Source organism: Rhinatrema bivittatum, chromosome 3 (genome assembly GCF_901001135.1).
Source record: "Rhinatrema bivittatum chromosome 3, aRhiBiv1.1, whole genome shotgun sequence".
NCBI lineage: Eukaryota > Metazoa > Chordata > Amphibia > Gymnophiona > Rhinatrematidae > Rhinatrema > Rhinatrema bivittatum.
This window is the reverse complement of record NC_042617.1, coordinates 552,992,392-553,018,587: the sequence shown is the minus strand read 5'-3', so window position 1 is coordinate 553,018,587 and position 26,196 is coordinate 552,992,392. Positions and strand designations below refer to the sequence as shown.

Here is a 26,196-nt window from a genome sequence, read left to right as displayed (position 1 = left end):
GACCGGTACTCCCCTGGGAGGAGCCCGTAGGAGTCCGGCCGCTGGGACTTTTGGAGATTCACCCTGGAAGCCGGAGCCCCCCCAGGAGGAGCCCGTAGGGGCCCGGCCGCTGGGACTTAGGCGAATCTTCGGGGCCGGCGAACACCAGGAACCAAGGAACAACGAAGGTCAGAGACGGGGTCCAAGGACGAAGCTGAGTCGAAAGCCAGGAGTCAGAGGAGCAGCCAAGCCAGGAGATGAGACAAGAGGCGGAGTCGTGGACGGAGCCGGGTCAGAACCAGAAGTCAGAAGTAGATGCCAGAACCAAGGGATGAGACGGGAGGCGGAGTCGTGGACGGAGCCGGGTCAGAACCAGAAGTCAGAAGTAGATACCAAAGTCAAGAGATGAGGCGAAGGACGAGTCAGGAGTCAAGCCAGGTCGAAGACGAAGAGCAATCCAGGAACGCAGCAACTAGCAGTCAGGAAACCTGAGGAATCTCGTTGCAAGGCAAGGGAAGACTCCAGCTGCAGAGCTTAAATAGCCCTGCAGCGTCTGACATCATCTGCAGGCAGATTAGAGTTTTCTCGTGCTGGCCCCTTTAAATCTGGAGCCCTAGCACGCGCGCGCGGCTAGGGGGCGTGGCCAGCCACAGGAGGACGCTGGCTGCTCCTCCGGAGCGGGAGCGCCGCGTCTCAGGCCTGTGCAGGCCCAACGGAGTTGGAGGCGGCCCGATCCCGGCTTGAGGGTGAGTGGCGGTCCCGGGGCTGACCCGGGATCGCAACATAACCTCTCTTGCATGTCCTGATGTGACATTTTCCCAATCAATACTGTGGAAATTACAATCTCCCATTATTATTATGTTGCCCATTTTACTAGCCAGCATAGTCTCTGTTAGCATATTACAGTGCGTTTTCTCATCCTGGCCAGGTGGTAGTTGAAATATCCTCACATCTATATTCTTCCCTTTTAACATTGAAATTTCTATCCATATGGATTGTAGAGTGTAGTATGTTTCCTGCAAAACTCTTATCCTTCTTCATTCTATGCCATCCTTAACATTTTAGTGCCATCCCTCCACCAATTTAATCTGCCCTGTTATTTTGAAATTATTTTTACCCTGGTATTACAGTTTCTTTCTGGTGGTTATCCGCCTTCCACCAGGTCTCTGAGATGCCTATTAAGTTTATATCTTCCATTAGCACCATACATTCTGTAAACACGTGTAGAAAAATAAATATATTTAATACTTGCCCTGTTACATTCTGGTGGACCTTGGGATCTCAGGAGGTCTGTGGAAATATGGACTGCGATGTTTTGACCTGGGAGATCAAAGAAGGTGGCTGGTGAGCTTGACTTCAGTGCCAGGAAAAATCATGGAAACTGTTATAAGGAATAAAATCACAAACTATTTAGGCCAGTATTCATCAAACAATTGCATGTGATAGAAGAGGGGTGTGTTTTATGGTAATAGCTTATTTATCACAAAGTGTGCTATCTTAGCACAGGTATTACCACACAGTGTGCTAACCTTTTGCACTTTGTGGTAAATACCATAATTGGTTGCAATTCCTACCTACAATCACTTTGGGGGGGGGAGGGGGAGAGAGAGAGGGAGAGGGAGGGGGAGAGAGAGGGCGAGAAAGAAGCTATAAGGGCCTCATAGTAGTTAGGTATTTATACCTCTATATGAGGCCCACCTAGTACTCAAGGGGTAGGGGGTTAGGGACTCTCTACCTGGGTAACATCAAACTAGGTTGAGAGAACATTGTACAAATCTCATCTTTGGTTGAGTTTCCTCACTCCGAAGGACATCAAATCTTCACAATTTTGTACTGTTCTGTTCATACGTCTCACTCTGAATGTCAAAGTGGCCCCTAACCCCTACCCTAATACCTAAACCTCACCTGAGTACTAGGTGGGTCTCATATAGAGGTATAAAAACCTAACTACTATCTCCCACTCTCGCTCTCTTAGTTTAAACTCTGTGATATGGCTGAATTCCACCCCTTTTCTAAAATTAGCATCGCGCCATGTGTTATGGTGTGATGCTAATTTATGTCCCCCTTAGAAAGACATGGTTTAATGGGACACAGCCAGCATGGATCCATTTACCCAAGGGAAGTCTTGCCTAACAAATCTGCTTCATTTTTTTGAAGGGGTTAATAAACTTGTGGATAAAGGTGAACCAGTAGATGTAGTGTATTTGGATTTTCAGAAGGTGTTTGGCAAATTCCCTCCTGAGTGGCTTCTAAGAAAACTAGAAAGCCATGGGATAGGAGGCAATGTCTTTTTGTGGATTGCAAGCTGGTTAAAAGACAGGAAACAGAGAGTAGGATTAAATGGTCAGTTTTCACAGTGGAAAAAGGTAAACAGTAGAGTGACTCAGAGATCTGTACTTGGACAGGTGCTTTTTAATATATTTATAAATGATCTGGAAAGGGGTATGACGAGTGAGGGTTGATCAAATTTGCAGATGACAAAAAATTATTCAGAGTAGTTAAATCACAAGCGGAGTGTGATAAATTGCAGGAGGACTTTGTCAGACTGGAAGATTGGGCTTCCAAATGGCAGATGAAATTTAATGTGGAGAAGTGCAAGGTGATTCATAGGGAAAAATAACCCTTGCTGTAGTTATAAAATGTTAGGTTCTATCTTAGGAGTTACCTCCCAGGAAATATATCTAGGTTTCATAGTGGATAATACATTAATATCATCAGCTAAGTGTGCTGTAGTGGTAAAAAAAAAAAAAAGCATATAGAATTTTAGGAATTATTAGAAAGGGAATGACAAATAAAACAGTAGATGTCATAATGCCTCTGTATCGCTCCATGGTGAGACCACACCTTGAATACTGTGTGCAATTCTGGTTGTCAATCTCAAAAAAGATATATATTTCTACTGCAGAACGTGCAAAGAAGGGCATTCAAAATGATAAGGGGCATGGAATTGCTCCCCTATGAGGAAAGACTAAAGAAGTTAGGGCTATTCAGTTTGCAGAAGAGACAACTGAGGGGGGATATGATAGAGATCTACAAAATCATGAAAGTACTTCAACAGGTTAATGTAAATCAGTTATTTATTCTCTCAGATCATAGAAGGACTAGGGGGTACTCCATGAAGTTACATGTAGCTCATTTAAAACAAATCAAAGAAAATTCTTTTTTACTCAGCACATAGTTAAGCTCTGGAATTCATTGCCAGATATCGGCAGTTAGTGTAACTGGGTTTAAAAAAGGTTTGGATAAGTTCCTAGAGGAAAAATCCATAAACTGCTATTAATTAATAAGCAATAGTAGCCTGAGATCTATTTAATGTTTGGGAACTTGCCAGGTACTTGTGACTTGGCTGGCCACTGTTGGAAACAGGATGCTGGGCTTGATGGACCCTTGGTCTGACCCAGTATGGCATATCTTATGTTCTTATGGCCATGAGTATTTTTTTTTAAAGCAGGCCAAGGAGAGATGGCAGCATGTAGCTACTTCCAGCTGCTCAAGGCTGAATTTAAAATGACAGCAGCATTCAGCCACGGTGTCACTGAGGCCACAGAAGCCTAGGGAGCTCCTCGCGATGAGATTGAGGCTGGTTGGGATGTCAAGGTTGCAGTAGATGGCTGTGGGTTGCAGGAGGCAGTGAATGGGTTGGGAACCATAATGAGCAGTGAGTCTGGCTGCCGCTCCAGGAGTTCTGATGCTGCTGGGGCCAGCGGGTTGTTATTTTATTTTAAATACATGTAATTGTCACTAAGGAAGGCAGCAACAGCCTTGGGGAATCTGCCATTGCAGTATTTGAGGCAATTGTGGCATTGGAGCCTTGGGAAAGCCATGGTACAATTTACATGTAAAAGCCTGGGTCCCACTGATGTCAGCGATGAAGTCAGTGGGGGGCCAGAGGAAATGCCCAAAGGCAAATCTTAGTTAAATTCAAAGAGAACTAAAAAAGATAAAATTTTTCAAACTAATGAGATTTAGGTGGGCAGCCTGTATAAAAGCTCCCATCCAAGTTTGAGCCACCGGGAAGCATATTGGCAGACCCAATACCAAAACAGTAAAAAACACCACAAAATTAATAAAATCTATTTATTTGCTGGTGGTGGTCAGGTTGCAAGAATATGCCAACCGGACCACACCAGAAATTTTGGTAAAGAGTGTTTAAGAGTCATTTAACCCATTTTCCACAGGGGATCCCTGGAGGCTAAAAAGTGGTCAAATCACCTTTAAAATTTAATTTGGTGGGAGTGGTCACCAGATTAGGTCCTGGAAACAATGATTTGGGCACTGGTTTGGGTAAAAATATTTACTTTTTTGAATTTTGAATGAATGTGGGATTTAGTGTTTTGATATGGGTTTGACAGTGTTGGAGAGTGTGAAACACCTGGTAGTGATGGTCTGTGAGTAACGGGAGGTTTTGATGCAGCTTGGGCTAGTTTGAATGGGATTTGGGGGTTTTATTTATTAGGATTATCCATATTTAATTTTAAATTAGTAGTGCTGAGGTAGGTTAAAACAAGGTCCGCTCGGCTCCGAAGGTAGAAGAAATAGAATGTTCTGAAGCTGTTTCCAAGGAGATGTCATGGTAACATCAGAGCAACCCTATGTTTACCTGCAGCGGTCAGGTAATAAAGTCAGTGTAATGACATCTTAAATGGTCAAAGTACAGTAACATTTATTTATTTATTTAATTTTAGTAAAGGAAAATGCCTGTGCCAAGGGGTTTTTGATTGGTTTCATGGGGGTTAAATGGGGTGTTAAAGTAAGGTCAGAACTTTTCTACTCAATGACATCATCTAGGTATGAATATCCTGCCAGAAGTTACTTACTTTAACACATCATCTAGGTATGAATATCCTGCCAGAAGTTCTTGCCAGCGACATTTAGAATGAGAAGAGAGCTGCGGTGGAAGAGGGACAGAGAAGCACTACGCTACCTGTTTATGTCACCAAGGCCAAATTAATACGGGAAAAAGCACACCAAACTATTAGAAAACACTGCATTAGTGTGTATGAGTGTGAATGAAAGTTGTGTTATGGTAATTAAAACTGGCAAAGTTAAGATAACATATTCAGCTTAGAGTTAATAACTAGCTGATTCTCAAAAATGTGTCAGTTTAATTAGAGAGCTGAATGTGAGGAAAGCTGAATGGAAGAATTTTGGTGATTCTCTTTGACGTAAACACCAAATAAAAATTCAAATATACATAAGTTAATTTTCTTGAAAAGTCTGAGGAATTGTAATCGCACAACCTGTAGAAAAAGATGGATGTTCCCTTGAAAGAGGAAGAAACCTCAACGAGTGCACTTGGACTACAGACTGAAGGAAGCTAAAGCTGAAAACAGTGTGCTGAACTGGTCTTCAAGAAGATTAATTTAAGAGAGGAGTGTTGCAATCAGCAGTCCAAAGGTCCAACGGACCATCGCACATACCCCCAGCCCGGGTCTCCCAGGATGTCCTTCCAACGAGGCAGCCACCCTCCCTGACTCAAGTACGCCAGCTTGTAGTAGCATGGCTAGGTTGATGCCGCTGCTGCCACCATGCCGACGCCACCACTACTGATCATCACCAGGGAATCCCTTAAGTACGCGGATTGGACTGCGATGCTGCTTGACCTCCACCTCCCCCAGACCACTGCCCAAACCATGACACTGCATGAACTCTGCCCGTCTCTGACCACAGCCTAAACCTGACTCTGTTTGCCAGCTGCCTGCCCCAACTGCTGCTTGTCCTGACTCCACTTTCTCTGTGCTGGCCTGCAACCTCTTCTATATAATGGATTTTCACCTCCTCAGAGGCCCGCGCCTACATCCAGCCGGCCCTTACATCTGAGGGCTCAACCTAAGGGGTAAGGGGCTGGTATTGGTGAAGTTCCAATTGGGTCTCTGCTTCTGCTACCTTCTGCTGACAGTGGGGACCTGGAGGGCTCCCCCCCCCTACAGGTAGTGCAAGTCCCCCTCGGCCTAAAGGTCCACACTTGCAAGAGATTGCTGAAGCTGTGGACCAGTGAACATCTCGGGGCTCCAGGCCATTCCAGGCCTAACATAGAAGATCCAACGGCAGCAGCAGTTTCTTGAGCTCCTGGTGGGCTCCATGGAGCAACTTGAAGCCCGTCTGGATGCAATGGCAGCTTCAGCAGCTTCCTCACCTCCTTCAGCTATCGCCACATCTCCAGTGGTACCTGCTCCACCCATGATCTGTTTGCCAGTTCTGCCACAGTTCACCAGGGACCCAAAACAGTGCCAAGGGTTTCTAAATCAATACTTTATGCACTTTTCTCTTCAGCTGGCACTGTTGCCCACTTATGCAGTCAAAACTAATTTGTGCTCTCTTTACTGGATGGGAAAGCTTTGGCCTGGGTCTCCCCTTTGTTGGAGTGAACAGACCCCCTTTTTTAGGACCTGTAACAGTTTGTCTGGGCCTTCAAACTGGTCTTCAAGGAGCCAGGCCATGATGGGTTCAGAATTCCTTCACCTATGCCAAGGCAATCCACCCTTGATGGACTTTGCAACAGAGTTCCAAATAATGGACATGGAGTTGAACTGGGGAGAGGACAGCCTCCACAATATTTTCATGGAGCTGCTGTCTTTGCGAGAAACTAGCTGCTCTCGAGCTTCCAAAGTCCTTGGATGACCTTATCAATTTGGCTGGGAAAATTGACCTTCGCTTCCAGCAATGGGCCTGGGAACTTCATCCGCCACTTATACTGGCCCCCTGGTTTCAGCATCCTCTTTCTCCATCACTGATGCTGGCTCCTTCCCAATCACAACTTGGTCAGGGGTGCCTCACTCCCGAAGACAGGCTCCACTGATATCAGCTGGGACTCTATGTCTACTGCCCCGGGACCCAACTATTTACACACCACATCTTTCACCTGCACTGCTTGCCTTAACACATTGTCTCCAATCGTGGGGCCCAGTTTATAGCCAAGTACTGGTGTTCTCTTTGCAACACAACACACTAGTGTGCCATGACACACTGGTTGAGAACCGCTGACATACAACAGACTTACCTGTATGAATTCTTTGAACTGTTAAAGAATCCTGAAGGAACCTGAAACAATACAAAAAAAATCACAAAGAATGAAATCTAATAATGAAAGTTGAATTGAGTCACTAGTTACAATGAGTAATAGAAAGAGAAGAAAATCATTTCCTTTAATCTTATCAGATATTGTTTGAAAAGTGAAGTGTCTTCTATAAAATAGTTTCTGACCAATATTTCTGTGTCTGAAAATATAAAAATATGTTACTAAGAACTTCTGAAAGTTAAAAAAATTCTCAAATTTATAACACTTGTATTGTGGGATGTTTTATTTTTTAAATAGCAGAAATTGTTTTTCAGAAATTGAAGCAGAAATTGAAGCCCAGAACTTACCCATCTGTCAGTTAAATAAAATGTGTTATTCTTATACAGAAATGTCTTTGATTTTACATTTTATTTTTATTTTTAACAGTGAAAATACACTGGGTGAACTAGCAAATTATTTCTTTAAACATCTATAAAGCAGAAACCCCTAACGGCCTAAACCATTTGGCTACTCACTTGACAGAGCTGGAAATAATTTGCTTACGCAGGGTGTTTACAATTCTAATTCTCCAGTCTTATTTTTCAGACTTCTGACATTTGCATTATTGGCGTAGCTATAGGTAGGCCTAGGTGAGCCATGGCCCACCCGTTTCAGATTGAGGCCCACCCAAGTGTCCGGGGCTGGCAGAAGGTAGAAGAAATCTGCGAATTCACTGCTGCTAAAACTGAGCAGAACACAGCGGCGATCTTCGGCCAAGCCCAGCCCAAGAGAAAAGCAATCCAGTGCTGGGCCTGGAGCCAGCCCCGTTCCCCTGCATGAGTTTCCTTATTTCCAGGAAGCACGTGTAGAAGGAGGGGGTGGGATCATTGTAGGGCCTGACTGTGCATGCAGGCTGGCTGCAGGCCTCGGGTTGGATTTCTTTTCTGTTCCTGCTGCTTCAGCTGCCAAACGGACCTGCCTTGGAAGAAGCACAAAAGCCGAGCAGAGGTTAGAAGCTGGGAAGGTGCTGATTTTGCAGATAATAAAGCTATTAAGGGAGTAAGGAAGAGAGAACTTGGGAAGGAATTTGTAGAGAAAGGAGAAGAGCTGCTTTCCGTAAACGCTGTTTTCCTTAGATAGCAGATGAATTAGCCATGCTGTCTGGGTACATCCTCCGCGCATCTGCAGGGGCCTGTGGCACACAACTGAGCCAATCCATAAAGTCTGAGTATCCTGGAGCCTGGTTAGTCAATATTAACTGATTATTGTAAAATATTCTGGGACCCAGTTCAAGGTCTCTCATCTGAACATGTCTCCTACCAAAATCTATATTTTGGGAATAGTAGGATCTTGTTCACTGATTTGACTTTTTCTAGTGTATCATTAGTTTTCTTGTACAGTACATTACATTACATTTCAGTCCTGAGGCTTATATACTGGGTTTGAAATATTTTGTGGTAACAAAATGCGTATGTTTTCATAGATTCCTACAGTTTTTGTGGGGAAAGTCCACTGGACCACTCTCTCCTCCTCCATCACCTTCCCCCCATGACCCCAAAGCTTGCTCGCTGCTGGTACTGCAGAAAACAAATGTCCCAGGTTCGTCCATTAGAAATCCGGTAGCCTGCTATAACCCAGCTGCATTGGTCTCCAGTAGGCAATGTCCAGACACTCGGAAGCCTGAGAAAGAGGGTGCATGGGAGACAATGTAGTAATGGTTTGCACGGGGCAGCAAAAGAGGCAGCACTGGCCCTGCGTCCTCACCGTGTGAGTTCTGGGAGTTAGTGCTGTTATGGATTGCTAAGTTTGTTCTGTGGGTTAGGAGTGGTTTGTATTACTTTACAATGTGCCTGGCAGTGGAGAGAGTTTGTGTTGCTGTTACTAAAGTGATACCAGAATTTGATTATTCATTTAAAGTTTTATATTTAAAAGTATGATCAATTATGTGTTTTTATGTATTTATTTATTATTATACCGTCATTCCAGAATAAGATCACAATGGTTTACAAAATCTGTATTCATATTTTTATTCAACAATTACAATCTGTTCCAGCATTCAGAATCTAGGTCAGCATCACAGCAGATATATGTTTTAGTTCATACTCATACATATTCTTGGTCAACACGACTGCAGATTTATGCACTACTTCATATTCATAGGTTTTCAGAGTCGACATTACAGCAAATGCAGATTCTGGTACTACTACCTATACAATTTACATCATATTTGTATATATTTATGGATTACTTTATATTCATACATTTTCAGAGTCGGCATTATAGCAATGCAGATTCTAGTTCTGCTACTTATACACTTTACCTCATTTATTACTCATTGCTCACTTCACAACTATTATCACTGGTACTGACATTGAAGTTTTCAGAGTATTGGTATTTTATGTTAAATCGTAAGCTTTTCTAAAGAGCCATGTTTTTAGTTTACGATTAAACTTTCTTTCTGGTGTAATGGCTCTGGGAGTGAGTTCCATCACTTGGGGTCTGTGTGTTCCCAGTGGATGGTACCATTAGAAGGCCGCTGTTTTGTGATCTCACAGGATCTTACAGGATCATTCCCAGAGTGTTGGGAGAATAATGACAATTAGTTCCACTGTTGCCAAAATTTTGGCAGGGTCCCTATTGATCCAATCCCTGAGTCTGCTAAACAGCAAATAACACCTCTGGGAAGATGCAGTGTGCTCAGTTAAGACAAAAGCAAAATTGGAAGGGGATTTGAGAGAGAAACTGCTGGGGACAGAATAGGTCCTAAGACAGGGGTGGTAAACTCTGGATCTAAGAGCCAAAAATAGGCCTGGTTTCAGGATATCCACCATGAATAAGGATAAGATAGATTTGCATACAATGGAGGCAGTGCATGTAGATCTATCTCATGCATATTTATTGTGGATATCCTGAAAACCTGGCCCGTTTATGAAACTTGAGGACTGGAGTTGGCTACCCCTGTCTAAGGGAAAAGGGGGAGTGGGGTTACGAGAGGGAGACTGCTGGAGATGAGCAGGAATTGGGAGAGAGACTACTGAGGACAGAGTGAGGGATAGGAATCATCTCATTGCCCCACCCTGTCTCAGCAGTCTCTCTTTCAATTCCTCATCTCCTGCAGTCTTGTCTCTTTCTCTCTCTCTCTTAAAGGGGGAGAATGGAACATAGTGGCAGAGACGGCTGTGGGAGAAGAGTTTATAGATAACAGTATAATTAGCATGCTCACAACCCTCTGCCTAGTGATCACCCAGGTTAACCTTGGGTCCTGCCAAAATATCAGCTCTGGCTACGCCACTAATTTCCATGCAGACATTTTAAAGTAGTTTTGTATTCTATTTTTATATCTACTCACAACCTGCTTATTATCAAATGGTATAGGCAGTATGGAGTCATTTTTTTCTGTGAGCTCTGTATTTAAATACATCTGGGGGGTTTCAGGGTTTATAACCACCTTTCTATTGGGACATTTTAAATTATTTGTTTTGTCAGTATCCTAGAAGATGCCTCTCTCTGAACCATGTGCAGGTGAGTGACTGCTAGCTTTCCCCTATGTTCTATTTTAAAAGCTGCTCTGTCTCCTTTTTAAAAGTTAGAGCCAGCAGTCTGGTTCCACTCTGGTTAAGGTGGATCCCACCCACCAAAAGAGAATTCCCTTTCCTCAGAATGTTCCCATATTTCTAACAAACCTAAAACCTTCTTCCTTGCACCATCATCTCATCCACATATTGAGACTTGGGAGCTCAGTCTGCCTCTGGGGTGGGGTCCTGTGCATGGAATGGGGAGCATTTCTGAGAAAGCAACCTATGAGATTCTGGATTTCAATGTCCTACCTAAGAGCTTAAGTTTAGCCTCCAGACCCTCCCTCATGCATCTTCCTATGTCATCGGTACCCATATGTACCCTAACAGCTAGCTCCTCCCCAGTTCTCTCTAAAATCTTATCTAGGTGGTGAGTGAGATCAGTTACCTTTGTACCAGACAAGCAAGTTACCAATCTTCAAAGCTAATAGCTACCCAGCCGTCAACTTTCCTAATGACTGAATCATTCACTACAAGAGCCATCCTAACCCTTACCTCCTGAGCACAGATGCCTGGAGACATATCTTCACTGCAAAAGAAAAAATGCATCATCTGGAGGGCAGGTCCTAGCTACACTATCACTTTCTGCCACACCAAGGTGACTGTGTCCTTCCAGGTAACCCTGCTTCTCCAAAGCAGTATAAAGGCTGCTAGATTTGAGTTGGGGCCTCTCTATTATGTCTCTGAAGATCTTCTCTATGTACTGACTTGATTGCCTCAGCCACTTTATATCTGAAATTCAGACCTTCAGATGTCAGACTTGCTCTCTGAGCTCCAGGAGCTCTTTGCACCAGATCCACACATAGAACCTCTCATCAACAGGTACATAATCATACATTTATTTATTTATTTATTTATTGGTTTTTATATACCGCCGCTCATCAAAGATATCACGTCGGTGTACATAGAACAAAATTACGCAATTGCGTGTACATATAACAGTCTAATAATAGATGAATTCCAAATTACATTAAAACAGTATAATACAGTATCAAGAACAACTTATTTAGCTAATGAAAATAAAAAACAATATAGTAAAGATAACTATAGTAGCATAACTTAATCTAATATCAAAGGCAATCAATGGAGGAAAGTGGCACATGGTGTAAAAGACTGGATAGCCTCCATCTCGCTGCTGTGCTTCTATATACATCTTAATTTCCTTAATTAATAAAGTCTTAAAGGCTGATTCTTGAGTAGTGTATCTCATTTTTTTAATTAGTTAAATCTTTTTTTATTGAAATGAAAAGTTATCCACAAGAACAAATACCAAACATTTTCACGTTTACATATACAGTGTTGCGCTTTCAAAGAATAAACACATAGAAAGAAAAAAAATGCCGCAGAAGTCCTCCCACTGGGGTTCCAGGGAGGGAGCACCAAATGCAGCCTTCCTGCCGCCGCAATCTCCCCAACTCTGATGTGCTGCTCCCCTAGGCACGCGAACCTGATCCTGCTCTTCTTAAAGAGCCAGTGGTGGGAAACGGCTGCCCGGTGTCCATTGATGACATCATCACCCCAGGACTATTTCAGGCCAGCTCCAGCTTCTGATCCTTGCCTTGGCAATGGGTCGACTCCTTAGGGAGTAGTGGATTGCCTGCATTCCTGTCTTCAATTCCTGGATCCTGCTTCCTGTGGTTTTTTGAGTCCATGTCTCCTGTCCATGGTTCCCTTCTCTGGTTGTCCTTGGATTTCCTCCTCAGTAGTCAGTTCCTCTCATTTGTCTTCAGTGTCTTCATGTCCCTGGGACCCTCATCTTCCTCCTCGTCTTCCTTGTGGATTGATCTTCTGGCTTTGACTCTGGACTGGATTGCGACTTTGCACGTACGCCATCTGCCTCAACCATTGCTTCAACACCGACCTTATTTCTCGCCACCTGCCTCAACCACTGCTTGGACTCCAACCTTGTTTCTCGCCGCCTGCCTCAACCACTGTTTGGACTCCGCCCATGCATCTCACTGCCTGCCTCTAATCACAGCCTGTACACTGACATTGCTGTATTCTGTATGCCTTAATCATATCTCAACCCCAGGCTGTTCCTTCACTGACCCTTCAGCATGCTGACCCACAGCATTTCCCATCTGCCTGGACTTCCACCACTGCAGAAGCCCTCACATAAGACCAGCTGGCACCGGCACCTGAGGGCTCAACCTAAGAGGAAGCTCCAGTTGGGCCTCTGCTTCCACTAGCTTTGCCTGCTGATGGTGGGGACCTGTGGAGCTCCTTCCCACTGGTAGCACCAACTCCCCCTTGGCCTAAGGGTCCAGCATCACAACACCTCCTCCATAGCAAAAGTAAACCTATGTGCCACTGGACCTGGGCATGTGCCCAGAGGCATAAGTATTTACAAGCATATCTCTTGACCACAGCAATCTACATTCCTAATAATTGAATCACCAAGTATGATGGCCAACCTAATCCTTCCCTCTTGGGCAGTAGAGCTGAGAGACTCGTCCTCGATATGAGAGGCAACACATCACCTGGAGAGCAGGTCCTTGCTACAGGATCACTTTCTGCTACACTAAGGCGATGTTTTCCGACCAGGGGACCTTCCTGATACAAGGCAGCACTAGGGTTGCCAGACTGGGGTTGGGACTTGGCTACTATGTCCCTGAAGGTTTCATCTATATACCTCTCTGTGTGCCTTAGCTCCTCCAGATCTGCCACGCTAACTTCCAAAGATTGGACTTGTTTTCTGAGAGCCAGGAGCTCTTTGCACTGGGTGTACACATACAGCTTCCCAAAGGTAGGTAAAAAGGTCATACATGTGACATGATGCAAAAGACTGGAAGCCCCCCCCCCACTCCCCTTTGCTGCTGGACTGCTGCCTTCATCTTAATTTTGTTGAGTTCTTAGGTAAGTTTAGGTTGCTAGGGGAGTAGGCATGCGTACAATTACAGTCCTTTAAATTTATTGTTGTATTCATTATTAATCTGGTAGTGACCTACAGGGGTCACTCAATAAAGGCTGATGCAATAGTGTGATTTAATTAAGAGCCTGATTGATTTTAAATGAGAAAGTGTCTCTTGCCTATAAGTCAAAGGATGAGCTGGGGTAGGTGGGAGGGAAAGAAAGACACTAGAATTACCTCCCTCTGGCTTGCTTTTTTTTTTTTTAATCTCAGACATACAGAAACTCTAATTATTAACTCTCTCTGGCTTGTTTTTTGTTTTTTCTTTAATCTCAGACACACACAGACACTTATTATTAACTCCCGCTGGCTTTTTTTTTAAATTCAGACACACACAAACTCTTCTTATCTCCCTCAGGCTTGTTTTTTTTTTTTAATCTCAGACACATATACACACTAAAGAAAATACCCCACTATTTCACCTCTCCCCAAACTTTAAGTCCTAAGATTTCCCAAAGCAATACTTACCGATCCTCTTCAGCCACCAGCAACACGATTTGCTCCTTTCAATGTTCCTACTGGATTGAGGGTTACTGAGCTCTTCCCCTGCAATATGTCTTGTGCTATTTTTATCCTCAAAAAAACCTCATAATTAGCTGAAAAAATAAACATGAAATTTTATTTTCTAATCTCCTAAAACCAGAAACAGTAAGAAAGATATTCAAAGCAAATTTAGCACTACTTAACCATTTATCTGGTTAACCTGGTAGCTGGATAGACAGTGGGCAGGCAGTGGGTAAACCTCACTATTTATCCAATTAACTTAACTGGATAAGTAGTGATATTCACTCTTATCAGGTTAAATTATTTGAATAAGTTAGACCTGCCATAATTAGTGACTTTTACGCAGATATTCAGCAGCATAGTTATGCTGCTGAATATCCCTTGTAACTTAAGAACATATAAGAAATTGCCATGCTGGGCAGACCAAGGGTCCATCAAGCCCAGCATCTTGTTTCCAACAGAGGCCAAACCAGGCCACAAGAACCTGGCAAGTACCCAAACACCAAGAAGATCTCATGCTACTGATGCAATTAATAGCAGTGGCTATTTTCTAAGTCAACTCGATTAATAGCAGTTACTGGACTTCTCCTTCAAGAACATATCTAAACCTTTTTGGAACCCAGCTACACTAACAGCACTAACTACGTCCAGATAAGATTTATCTGGCTAAGTTACATACCCAGATAGCTTTTAATATTGGGCCCATTATGTATAAGATGCTTAACTGTATGAGAAATCCAGACTGAAAAACCAAAGCTGTCAGCTGAGAGGACTGAAGTACAAAGCTAAAGGCTACATTTCCAGAAGGTCACAGACTTTGCAGTCTACATAAACCCAGCTGCTTCTCAAACAAAAGATTCCTGTATACAGTGGGTTTGATTGTTGGCTTGTTATGCAGATAAATTTATATGCATATGTTTGCAGTTTATTGATGGTTCTAATGTACACACATTAGTGGTATTACTATTGCATGCAAGTGTTTTTTTTTAACTTAGATATAGCTACATAACATAGAAATGCACTCAGAAATCCTCCCTCCCCCAAACATGCCTCTTTATATGCAGTAAACAGTACATATTATGAAAATATGCATGTATGATCAGATAGCTAAATATCCACATCCGCAGATTCAGCTAGTTTACTAGAGGTCAATATTCAAAACTGGCTGAATAAGTAAATTAACCAAGTACAAAGTATATTCACCTGCTGAATATACCTTGTAACAGTTGTTGAATATACACGTATATCTGCATAAGTTTAGACCTGCTCTATGGGATGTCTAACTTAGCCACATAACTTGTATGGCTAACTCACTCTGCCCAGTTCATGCAGCTAACTTTTTAGACATATAAGTGACTTAGGGTGTGTTTTATGCAAATTGCAATGTGTGAGAGAGAGAGAGAGAGAGAGAGAGAGAGAGAGAGAGACTGGCTGGCTGGCTGGCTGTAATAGCATAGCCCATAGGAAGGTATTTGTATCCCTATGGTAGGCCCACCTAGTAACTCGAGGTGGGGATTAGGTAAGAGTGTAGGGGGTTAGGGGCCACTTTGACATTCTACGTGACACCTACGACCAGAACAGTGGTCTCTTGTGAAGATTTGCTGGCCTTCGGAATGAGGAAACTTACTCCAAGATGAGATTTGGGCAAGGTTCTCTCAACCTAGCTTGATGGACTCTCTACCTGGGTAACATCAAGCTAGGTGGAGAGAACATTGCCCAAATCTCATTCCGAATGCCAGCAAATCTTCACAAGAGACCACTGTTCTGGTCGTAGGTGTCACATAGAATGTCAAAGTGGCCCCTAAACACCCTACACTCTTACCTAATCCCCACCTCGAGTTACTAGGTGGGCCTACCATAGGGATACAAATACCTACCTATGGGCCATGCTATTATGGCCAGTCTCTCTCTCTCTCTCTCTCTCTCTCTCTCTCTCTCTCTCTCTCTCTCTCTCTCTCTCTCTCTCTCTCTCTCTCTCTCCCCTGAAATAAGCCTTACAGGAGACATCACAAATGGTGATGAAACCTTACCACACAGTCATGGAAGCTAACACAATTGAAAGAGGTGTAGTTAAAATCAGCATTATAGCTGTGCAATAGCTCTTCACAGACAGGCTAACCCAGCCCACTCCTCCTATTTTTGGAATTTGCATCGCACCATACAATGCGATAAGCCCTTAACGCATGCGAAAACACCTTACCGCATTTTGAAAAATGACCCCCTTATTCAGCTAAGTGGCGGCTGCTAACTTAGGAGCATATTCAGCAGCTGCTACTTAGTCGCACACTTATCTGGCTATATAGCGCTGAATGTGCTTTGAATATTGACCTCCTAGTGTAACTTTGTATGTTTCAATACATAAGAAATAAAAAGTTTTTGGAAATACCATTTATCTTAGCCTTTTTTTGATCTTTTGAAGATTGGCTTACTTTTGGGAGATCCCTTTCCCCAAAAGGCTCGTTTTGGGCTACAAACCCCATTCAAATTCTTGCAACACTGACTGCACAGACAATTCTGATAAACAAATATTAACCTTAAAACTAGCACATACTATAAACAGCTTTGAGTTAACATGAGTAGCTAAGTCTCTTTTTTGGAACATTGAATAAGATCATTATGAATGCTAGTGTAACTCAGTTTCCAGATTTTTTTTTTTGTGTGCTCTTTGTATCCCATTTAGTGGTGGACTTTTTATTATTAAACAAGAAATGCTCAATTCTTTTCTCCTTATACTTTTTTTTTTATTTATAATGCTTTTCTTTTTTTAATAACAAATTGTGAATAAAATAAAGAAAAACATTTTTGTGTGTATCTGGATTATTGTTCTTTTTCAAATTATGCCTCACCTTTCTATATTTAATTTCTTTCACTCTCTTTTCTATATACTTTTCATTTCTTACTTTTCTTTTTCCTATTACCACCTCTCTCCCTATAGTATGCCTCCCATTGCCTCTTCCCAAAGATGCTTTATTTTAGTCTTCACCTCATTCCACTCTCCCATGATCTCCTCCGCTTCCTTTCTGCACTTCCTCCCTTCTATATTCCCTTCTCCAGTCTTTCTTCTCTCTCAGTATCAGAGCCTCACTTGTCTATTGCCTTCCCTTCTTACCATGCTGCCTTCTCTTCCTGCTCTGCATTAGCTGATGCTGCCACCTACTGCCTCCTCTTCCCAGCCATGCTTGGGCTGATTGTCAGCACTGTCTCTTTTTCCTGGACCCAAGTGTGAGAGAGATCACATTCCAGGACTGAGAGACAGATCCACCCGCTGGGACTGGGGGATAGAGAGACGCACGCTAGAATATTCAGTGGGTTGTCGAAGGGATGGTTGGTAAGGGATTGGCCACAGTCTCATCCTCCACTCCCCTGAGCAGCACAAATAAGAGTAGCCTCCTTCCCTATTTGAAGTCAGACTGAACACCATGGGAAGAAGAACCTGAGAAAAGCCAAGGGAGAGGGTGAAGCACATGGCCAGCAGCCACCAGGTCTGTTGAAGACACCAATAATTGTCCCCTTAAGAGCAAGGCACCATTCTCTGAACCTACCTCCTGAGAACTGACGCCTGAACTACTCTTTCTTCCCCCACTCACCCTAAGAACAGGGCAACAGCACTGACCCCAGAACTTACACTTCTCATCTCAGAGAATAGCAAGGTCATAGGCCTAGATTTACACATAGGCAATACAGGCAGTTGCCTCTGGCACCAAATGTTAAAGGCCACAACCAATTCCCTTACCTCAAAACTTGCTGCTGCATCTCCTCCCCTTCTTGCAGCAGGCAGGGAACAGAAAGGGAGGGGATGGAGAAGTAAACAGAACACATTTGTTTTCTACAGTGTCTGCTCCAGCTTCAACCCTCTTCTCCCCACAGAAGGGGATGGCATGGGCAGGAACACCCTAAGAGACCTCCGCGCACACACATACACATACACCCACACACACACACGCTCATATTTTCCAGTGCCTGATGAGCCACTCCACACTGAGAATGCCTATGGGCGCCAAAGTCCCAAATCTAACCCCGCTAGGTGATGACCTGTCCCCTGCTTCACATCATCATTTGAAAGTTGTCAGCTATGGGAAATAAGAAGATAACTTTAAAATGTGTGCACCCATGCCCAAATACATGTATATATACGGGCATGCTCAAAACTGCTCCAGTATTTAATAACCGGCACATATACGAAGTATGCAGGTTATAAAATATGCGTAAATATACTCCGGAACATGGGCAAGCTTGTAAAAAAAATGTGCAAATACATTGTTGCACTTAGCCAGATAAATTAAAATGTATCTGGCTAAGTAGGGGTTAAATCAGATAGCTAGATAAGTAGCAATTTTAAGACTTATCCATTTATCTGACCTAGCTGAATAAGTAACATTTTAAGACTTATCTGGCTAAGTTGCGGCTTTATGCTGCCTAGCTGGTTAGGTCAGCACTTATCCGGATAAGTGCTGCTACTTAGCCAGATAACTCGGAATGTATCCACATAAGCAGCAGCAAAGCCTCTACTTACCTGGATAAGACAGAATTTAGCTGGATAAGAGTGCGCAGCTAGTGCACCTGCATATTTTTACTTCTAATTCTAAAGTTATATGCAAGTAGATTTAGTATGTGCAAATTAAGTGTATCCCCCCCAGGACGTCAGCTTTGATGGGTGTAAGTTGGGAGATTTTCTAACATTTATTTATTTATTTATTTATTTAAATTCTTTTAATATACCGATGCTCAAGACCAGGTCTTATCGTACCGGTTTACAATAAACTAGGGGGAACCAGTTAACAGAGAAAGCAAAAGTTACATTATAACAGGGAACGTGGAACTAGGCTGTTAGAGAAAAGATAGGTTAAACAAATTCTAACTGGAGAGAAGGGCAAAAAGCAGGAGAGGGTGCTTACAGGATAAGAATTATGTACAAATTTACATAGTGTATATGAATTAAGCAAGTTATAAGATAGTGCAATTAGTCGAACAACAGTTCCTTTGAGTTGCGGAAATGGACGCATCCGTGGGGTATGAGACTCATCCGTGGGGTATGAGACATTACTCTCTGCATCAATGACAGGGGATGGCAGGAAATTTGAATCAAACAGTTACCAACAAGGGCCCTGAACTTGCTGGTTGATGAAATAGATAAGTATGGGAAAATAAGTGCATGCATGTGGCAATGAAATTACACATGCATGTGGCAATGAAATTACCATTTTTACCAATTAGTCTACCATTTTGTTCAGACCATCTACAGGTCATCGAGATCCTTTCTTCAGCCTGAAGTCCCCACATTTCACCCAGACCCCCCTCCCCTGCTTATTTTTTTACGTATGCAACGTTTGAAAATTCACCTTAAAGTAATGACCACTGGTATACCACGCTTGTAATATAATTACATAGCTTTAATCATCTGAGACAAAAATCTCATTGGTTTGAATGGTTTCTGCTGCTAGCAAAGCATTGTATGCATAGTTCAACAAACTATTTATTATAGTATGCCAGTTGCATGGAGAAAAAAAGGGCATCATTCATTCTGTAATTACCAGCACGAATCTATTCAGAGTATTGTTTAAATGGGCTTCTCATGGTGTTAAATTGTTAGAGAGGACCAGAGCGTGATAACAAAACAGGAAGGAATTACACAAATGCAAGGGAAGTTCTAAAGGTACAAAACAAAAACCCAGAAACTCCAAGGCAAAATTGTATCCCTGGACGTTCCCTAAAGAACATTTGAGCTATTGAACTGTTTCCTAGAAATGTAACCAGGAAATAATACATGTTAAATATAAACACTTCATAACTAGAGGGGAATTAAGGGTCAACAAATAAATTGTAGGTGATACCTTTTATTGGACTAACTTAACAAAACTATGACATCTATGCGCGCGGCAGCACGCGCATGTTATAAAATCGGGTGTACATTTGTGCGCGCCGGGTAGCGCGCACAAATGTACCCCGCGTGCGTAAGAATTAAAATCAGGCCCCATATTGTAGCAAATTTTCAAAAGCCCAATTGGGCTTTTACATATGAAAAAGGCAAATCTTAAGCTTATAAATGGCAGCCACAATTCTTTACTATTTAATGGGGGATACTCAATTTTAACTGTCTTTTTTTCTCCTGTTTTGTAAGGTAATTCCCTGTAATAGAGCAACAAAAGAGGAACTGTAAAAACTTGAGATGTAATGACAATTAACAGTCTTAATTTGTGGTGGAGCTCCCCAGAACTGTGTTTTGTTACCTTTTTGTAAAATAGCTTGTTGAAATTATACCTTTAAAATATCTAGATGGCTCTCTGAGAGAGGTACCTGCCTGTAGCTGACTCAGCTGTGTAGGCTAGAAGAAGATTGAGACTTTTATTTTTTTAAAGTGCTACTTAACCGGATATCAATTGAAGATATCTGGTTGAGTAGGAAGCTATCTAGCCACACAAAGCCAGCTGATTTAACCCTAGATTCACTAAACCAGGATATTTTATCATGGGAGGGGCTCAATATTGCAGAGGGGTTCTCGCAGTACTTTTGCCCTTCTCTGACAATATATTGCAGCTGTATCGCCATGTTCTTTAGTCATGCGGAAAAAGACCACAAGACAAAATAATGTGGCAGAGGCCTCTACAAAGCATGATGGCGGTCCCCAATGAAAGGGGTCTCCATTACCTTAAAGGTCCCTGCAGCCCAACATGGCAACTCTGAGGAATTAATAAAAAATTCACCAGAGGTCTTATTAGCCACCCCCCCTGCCTAACCCCAAGGCTGCCAACCAAGGCAGACCTGCCAAACAAAACCAAAATAAATGGTTAAGTTTCCAAAACAGCACTGGCCAGACACTGCTCCTGTCAAGTGTCAGGGGTAATGTCTGGTTGGTGCCATTTTGGAACCAAACAACTGGGACTGGGGCTAGGGAGCATGCTGGGACCTCAGCCTTTGGAGATCTGCAGATTTTGCGGTAATAGGGTGTGGAAGGGATCCAGGGAATCTGGAATGGTCCAATAGGCCACCACCATTAATTTTGGTCTGGTGGGGGGTGGGGGTTTGAGAGATCCCTACTGGCCTCATTCTCTATTGGAAAAGGGGTCAGGGTGGGAGATAACTATTTAGGAGGAGGGGTTTGGATAACTAAGGAGCTGGGTGGCAACTTATACATTTAATTTTGGTTTTTTTGGCAAGACCGCCTCAATTGGCAAACCTGGGGTGAACAGGAGGATCTAATAAGACCTCCAGTAAATATTTGACTAATTCTAGAGGGTCCCAAAAAACAAGAAGGAAGACGATCTATAAAAGCCATCAGGTTGAAAAAAATAAAATAGATGCCAAATGTCAGGTATGTTTACAAATTTATTGGCCAGAGTCGGGCTACTTTTATTCAATTTTTTAACAATAAATTTGTAAACATAACTGGACATCTGGCATCTATTTTATTTTTTTCAACCTAATTCTAGAGGGTGACATGTTGGGCCTCAGGGCCCTTTAAAACTACCATGGGAGCATTGGGACCCACGTTAGGGTCTCAGTGCTCCCTCAGTAGATTAACGTTTTACAAAAAGGTATAGGAATTAGCCGAATAGTTGTGTTATACTGTGTATGAAAATGATATACCCGCATATTTGCACTTCAAATTTTAAGGGGTTATGCAAACAGATTTTACTCACATTACTTAGCAGAGATGTGTAACATACCGGTAATCGTTTTCGTTTTCGTAGAACTGCGGGAAATTTCGGGGGTTTTTTCGGCTGTCCCAATCCGAAAAAAAAAAACACCCCGATCCTTCAGATTTAATTATTTACAATCCCCCACCCTCCCGACCCCCCAAAACTTGCCTAAAGTCCATGGTGGTCCAGCGGTGGTCCCAGCAGCGATCTCCCATTCTCGGGCCATCGGCTGCCAGTAAACAAAATGGTGCCAGTGGCCATTTGCCCTTACCATGTGACAGGGGCTATCAGTGCCATTGGCCGGCCCCTGTCACATGGTAGGAGCAATGGATGGCCCGCCATGTGACAGGGGCCGGCCAATGGCACTGATAGCCCCTGTCACATGGTAAGGGCAAAGGGCCACCGGTGCCATTTTGATTAGTGGCAGCCGACAGCCCGAGAGGGGGACATCGCTCCCGGGGCCCTCGCTGGACCACCAGGGACTTTAGGCAAGTTTTGGGGGGGTGGGGGGGGGTCGGGAGGGTGGAGGATTCTAAATAATTTGATCTGAAGGGTTGGGGTGGGTTTGGGGTGGGTTTTTTTTCTGTGTGCCCTTTCTCCCCCCCCCCCCCCCCCCCCCAAAATGATAAGAAAACCATACAAAATTTTGTGGGATTTTCCTATCATTTTCGGGGACCCCTGAACTGCGACAAAATAGGAAATATCATCTATATTTCCTATTTCATCTAAAACGAATGCACATCCCTATTACTTCGACACATTTACTTCCCATAAGTCAGCTTTTACACGCAAAACTCAGGGGATTTTATGACAGGCATGAGGCAATGAAATTATCAGTTTTATCAATTAGTTTTCCAGTTCGCCCAGTCCATCTGCAGCTCATGAAGACCCTCCTTGCTCTTCAGCCTGAAGTCCCCCCATTTCACCCAGAGTCCCCACCCAGTCATTTTTTCACTTTTGAGATGTTTACAATCACTTACACACAGAACTGAGCAGGAATAAATATATGTGAGTAAAATACGTATGCCACTTTGGCAGGTTTTAAAATAACTACGTCTGCACATAAATGGCTTCTCCTCAGAAATCCCTGCTTGCCCCCTTTTTTTTTTTTTTTTACATGGACATGTTTACTCTTGGTCCTCGATATATGAGCATATGTTGTAGGTCTTTTTTTAAACCTTTATAATTTTCAAAATTACAATATCTGACCAAATCATGCTTGACAGAAATTAAGACTTTAGCTCTAGATTCATATTTAAAAAAAAAAAAAGAAAAAATAGGGGTACCCCCCAAAAAAGGAAAAAAAGTGATAACCTGGGCCCAGGAGCCTGACTGCATGTCCCAGAAGAAGTGCAAAGCAGGCTGAAGTAGTGGGGAGCAGTAAAGGATTAGCAGTGCTGTCCAACATTGCAAACAGCTCAGAATTCATAGAAGGAAAGCTGTTACCTAGGGAACTGAGATGGCCTGGGTGCGCTCAGCCCAGTGACATCATCAGAGAGCGGTACTGAAACTTTTTTTTTTTTTTCTGCAGGGAGACAGTTTAGGATTTGGAGAGAGGTGGGCTGCGGTGCCTCAGAGAGGGAGCGCTCTGCTAGTGCTTCTCTCCCAAAGTAAAAAGATGGTGCTCAAAACACTGGCAGGATCAATAGAATACACACACAAAATAGAATGAATGGGGGTGTGTTTGAATAGTGCCTAATTATTTAAGAAGCAGCAAAGGTGAGGTCTAGGGTAGGTAACTTTAATTATAAAGATCGCTGACCCGTGGTGAATCAGTGTCAGCATTGATAGTTTTGATGAATGAATGAATGAAAATGAGATTGCTTATGAGAGCGAGAGTGAGCATTCCAGGTAGAAGACACATGAGACTCCTGGAAACTCCTCTTCCACGGGAAAGCTTGAAGTAGAAGCATTCACTCTCCAGTCGTCCAGTGAATTCTAAACTGGAAGAATTTCTACTGGTTTTGGAGAAAAGATGGAAAAGGAACTTCTCTGACAAAAGGGCGCAGAAGAGAAAGTGAACCGAGAAAAGAGCTTAAAGGTCCCACCTGCAAAGACTGAGTGGTGCTGGTGAGTACTAACTATTTATTTATTTATTTAAGGCTTTTATATACCGATGTTCCTGTACTAGTACATATCACGTCAGTTTACATAGAACCAAAGTTGGAAATTACATCAAACAAGAGGGTACAGATAACAGGGCTAACTTCGTATGAACTTATAGATAAAGCAGCGAACGACTTAAAATAAAATAAAATATAAGAATAAATATACAAAATATAAATAAACATAAACATTCAACAAACTTGGATTTACAAGAGAGTAGAGTAAAACTAAAACACTCTCCCAAATAAAAGAGAAAAGTGTAAGATATGCCCTCAGAAAAATAGAGAAAGAAACCTAAAAGGACAGAGGGGAACATAAGTAATAGAATGAGTTCTCATAAGCAAAATGCAAATCAGTCATAAGCTATTGTCACTACCCAGCTTTAGTTATGCAAATTACAATTATCCTTTGTTTTTTATAGTTAGCTGTATTAGTTCAATAAGCCAACACAGTCATAACATTTTAGGGAACACAAAATAGTTGCCGTAAGAAATGCCAGGACCAGGGAGTCAGTTTTCCTTGTTGATTTTTGTAAAGTCAGGTAGTAGGTGCAGAGTGAAGAGAGTCAAGAGGAATTAGCCATGCACCCCAGCAGTGTACTCAAAGAAAGCCGGACCAGGTCCTACAGTACCTGAATGTAATCCACTTTGAAGCGCTGAAAAAAGTGCGAAAAGCGGAATATAAAAATCTAAAACAAATAAATAAATAAGGTCAAAGAAGAGAAAAAGTTAAGTGTGTACGCCAGTGAAACACACAGGTCTGTTTGCAATAGACAGCAGAGGACAGTGAATGAAAATGAAAAGCAATAGGAAAGTAAAACACACAAGAGAGACAGTAAAAAGAGAAGATATAAAAGTGACAAATGATTTTTCTCCCTGGGCTCCTGCTGGATTCTTATGACTAGTGCTCCAGATCTCATGCGAACTACATCAGTTTGTCTTTCCTGTCCCCACCGTACCCAGACAGCACTGAGGAAGACTGGAAGGAAGGGGGAGGAGCAGAGAGCCCACGTAGAAGCAGTGAATGCCAAGGAAGAGTCTCTGCTCCCTGCTCCAGCCCCTCCACAGCCCCAGCCTGACTTGCTGCCTGGAGTACTGGGCTCTTCTCTGAAGTGCTTTGTTTATTTGGAGAGATTCACTGTTCCAGGCCTTAGAAGTCTGTGGCTTCAAGGGCTTGGGACTGAACTGACAGTAGAACAGAATCAAACAGAAATGCAGCCAGGTGAGAAGGATTTTTGAGAAAGGTAGAGGGGGGGGGGGGGGGTGAATGCTGAAAAGGGGTGGGGGAGAAGGGGGTTGAATGCTTGATGGGGTAGTGCAAAAGGTCATGAATGTTGTAGCTCAGTGCTTTACAATATTTTTCCTGTGCCGCAGTGCTGGCAGCAATGGGTTCTCAATGAAGTGCAAAAAGTAGTGGGTGTACTCACATTCAAATATATGGACATAATATGCTAGTAAGTTGTTAGCAGGTGGGTGGAATTATCTTCCATTCACTACTGCTTCAGAACATGCTAAAGTAAAAAAAAAAAAAAACGTTACTCCTGTATCGGATTAGGTGTCACAAATTTTTGTGTGCACGGAATGTCTTGAAATCCCCCGTACTAACAAACCGAAAGTTGAAGGCCTGGTTAGCAAGTGGGATTTCATCCCCATCCCCAAACTGAAGGCCCTCAGGAACCCTGGTCACTTCCACAGTTCCCCAGCAACCCATTCCTGGACACAAGTTCAACAGGCTTGGTGGCTCGGATATCCCCCATACACCTGCACCTCACGAGATGATAGATGCCTAGTGGCCCTGACATCAGCCCCTTCCCCTGCACACAAGAATGTCCACAGGGACTAACCAGCCCCAAAATCATACCCTGCCGCCCCCCGGCAGGCCTTTGCCCCTTTCGACAGGTACACCCCTCTCAGCAGGTCTAACACCCCTCACCCCAACCCAACCCACCCCTGCACTTCTGACCCCTTCCAAAATAGGCCCAGTGATGATCAGGACAGGAAACAGCAAACCTCCCGCCATTTCCACTCCTAACAAAGAGACTGTCCTCTCACGCAAGCACGGTATATGCAACAGCTGGAAAGATGACCATTGATTTACAAGTATCTCCTTCCTCTCTGCTACAGCTCCATTTTATCCTTTCAAAAGAGGAAGCCTATCCAGCTTTTTTTTTTTTTCTTTTTTTTTTTAATCCGTACAGCGAGTACCAAATCCATCACAAGTTTTCTCAGCAAATAAACTGTCTGACTTTGCTGCTTCTAGAAAGTAAGGTAGCTTCTATAGAGTTCCCAACACATGTTTCTTTGCTTCTCTGCCTCTTTTCAAGCATTGGTTCTGACCCATGGGCTGAGGACAGCCCCTTTTTGGTCTTTCAGCTGAGATGGAGAGCCTGTACAATGTGGAGGGTTAACACCTTGTCAGCCCTACTCCACTGGGAACAGGATGGCATTTTGATCATTGTCAGTATAAAAAGGTGAAACCTCTCGCTAT

At 43.0% G+C, this 26,196-nt stretch overlaps 1 long non-coding RNA gene across 1 annotated transcript; it reads right to left on the bottom strand.

Annotated features, from left to right (window-relative positions):
- Window positions 1-1,231: 1,231 nt before the first annotated feature.
- On the bottom strand, window positions 1,232-23,003 carry LOC115088860. Its single transcript, XR_003855941.1, has 4 exons — window positions 22,918-23,003; window positions 13,931-14,058; window positions 6,980-7,020; window positions 1,232-1,360 (listed from the first exon to the last, which is right to left on the bottom strand). It is a non-coding gene; the product is annotated as an uncharacterized LOC115088860 (long non-coding RNA).
- Window positions 23,004-26,196: the final 3,193 nt, after the last annotated feature.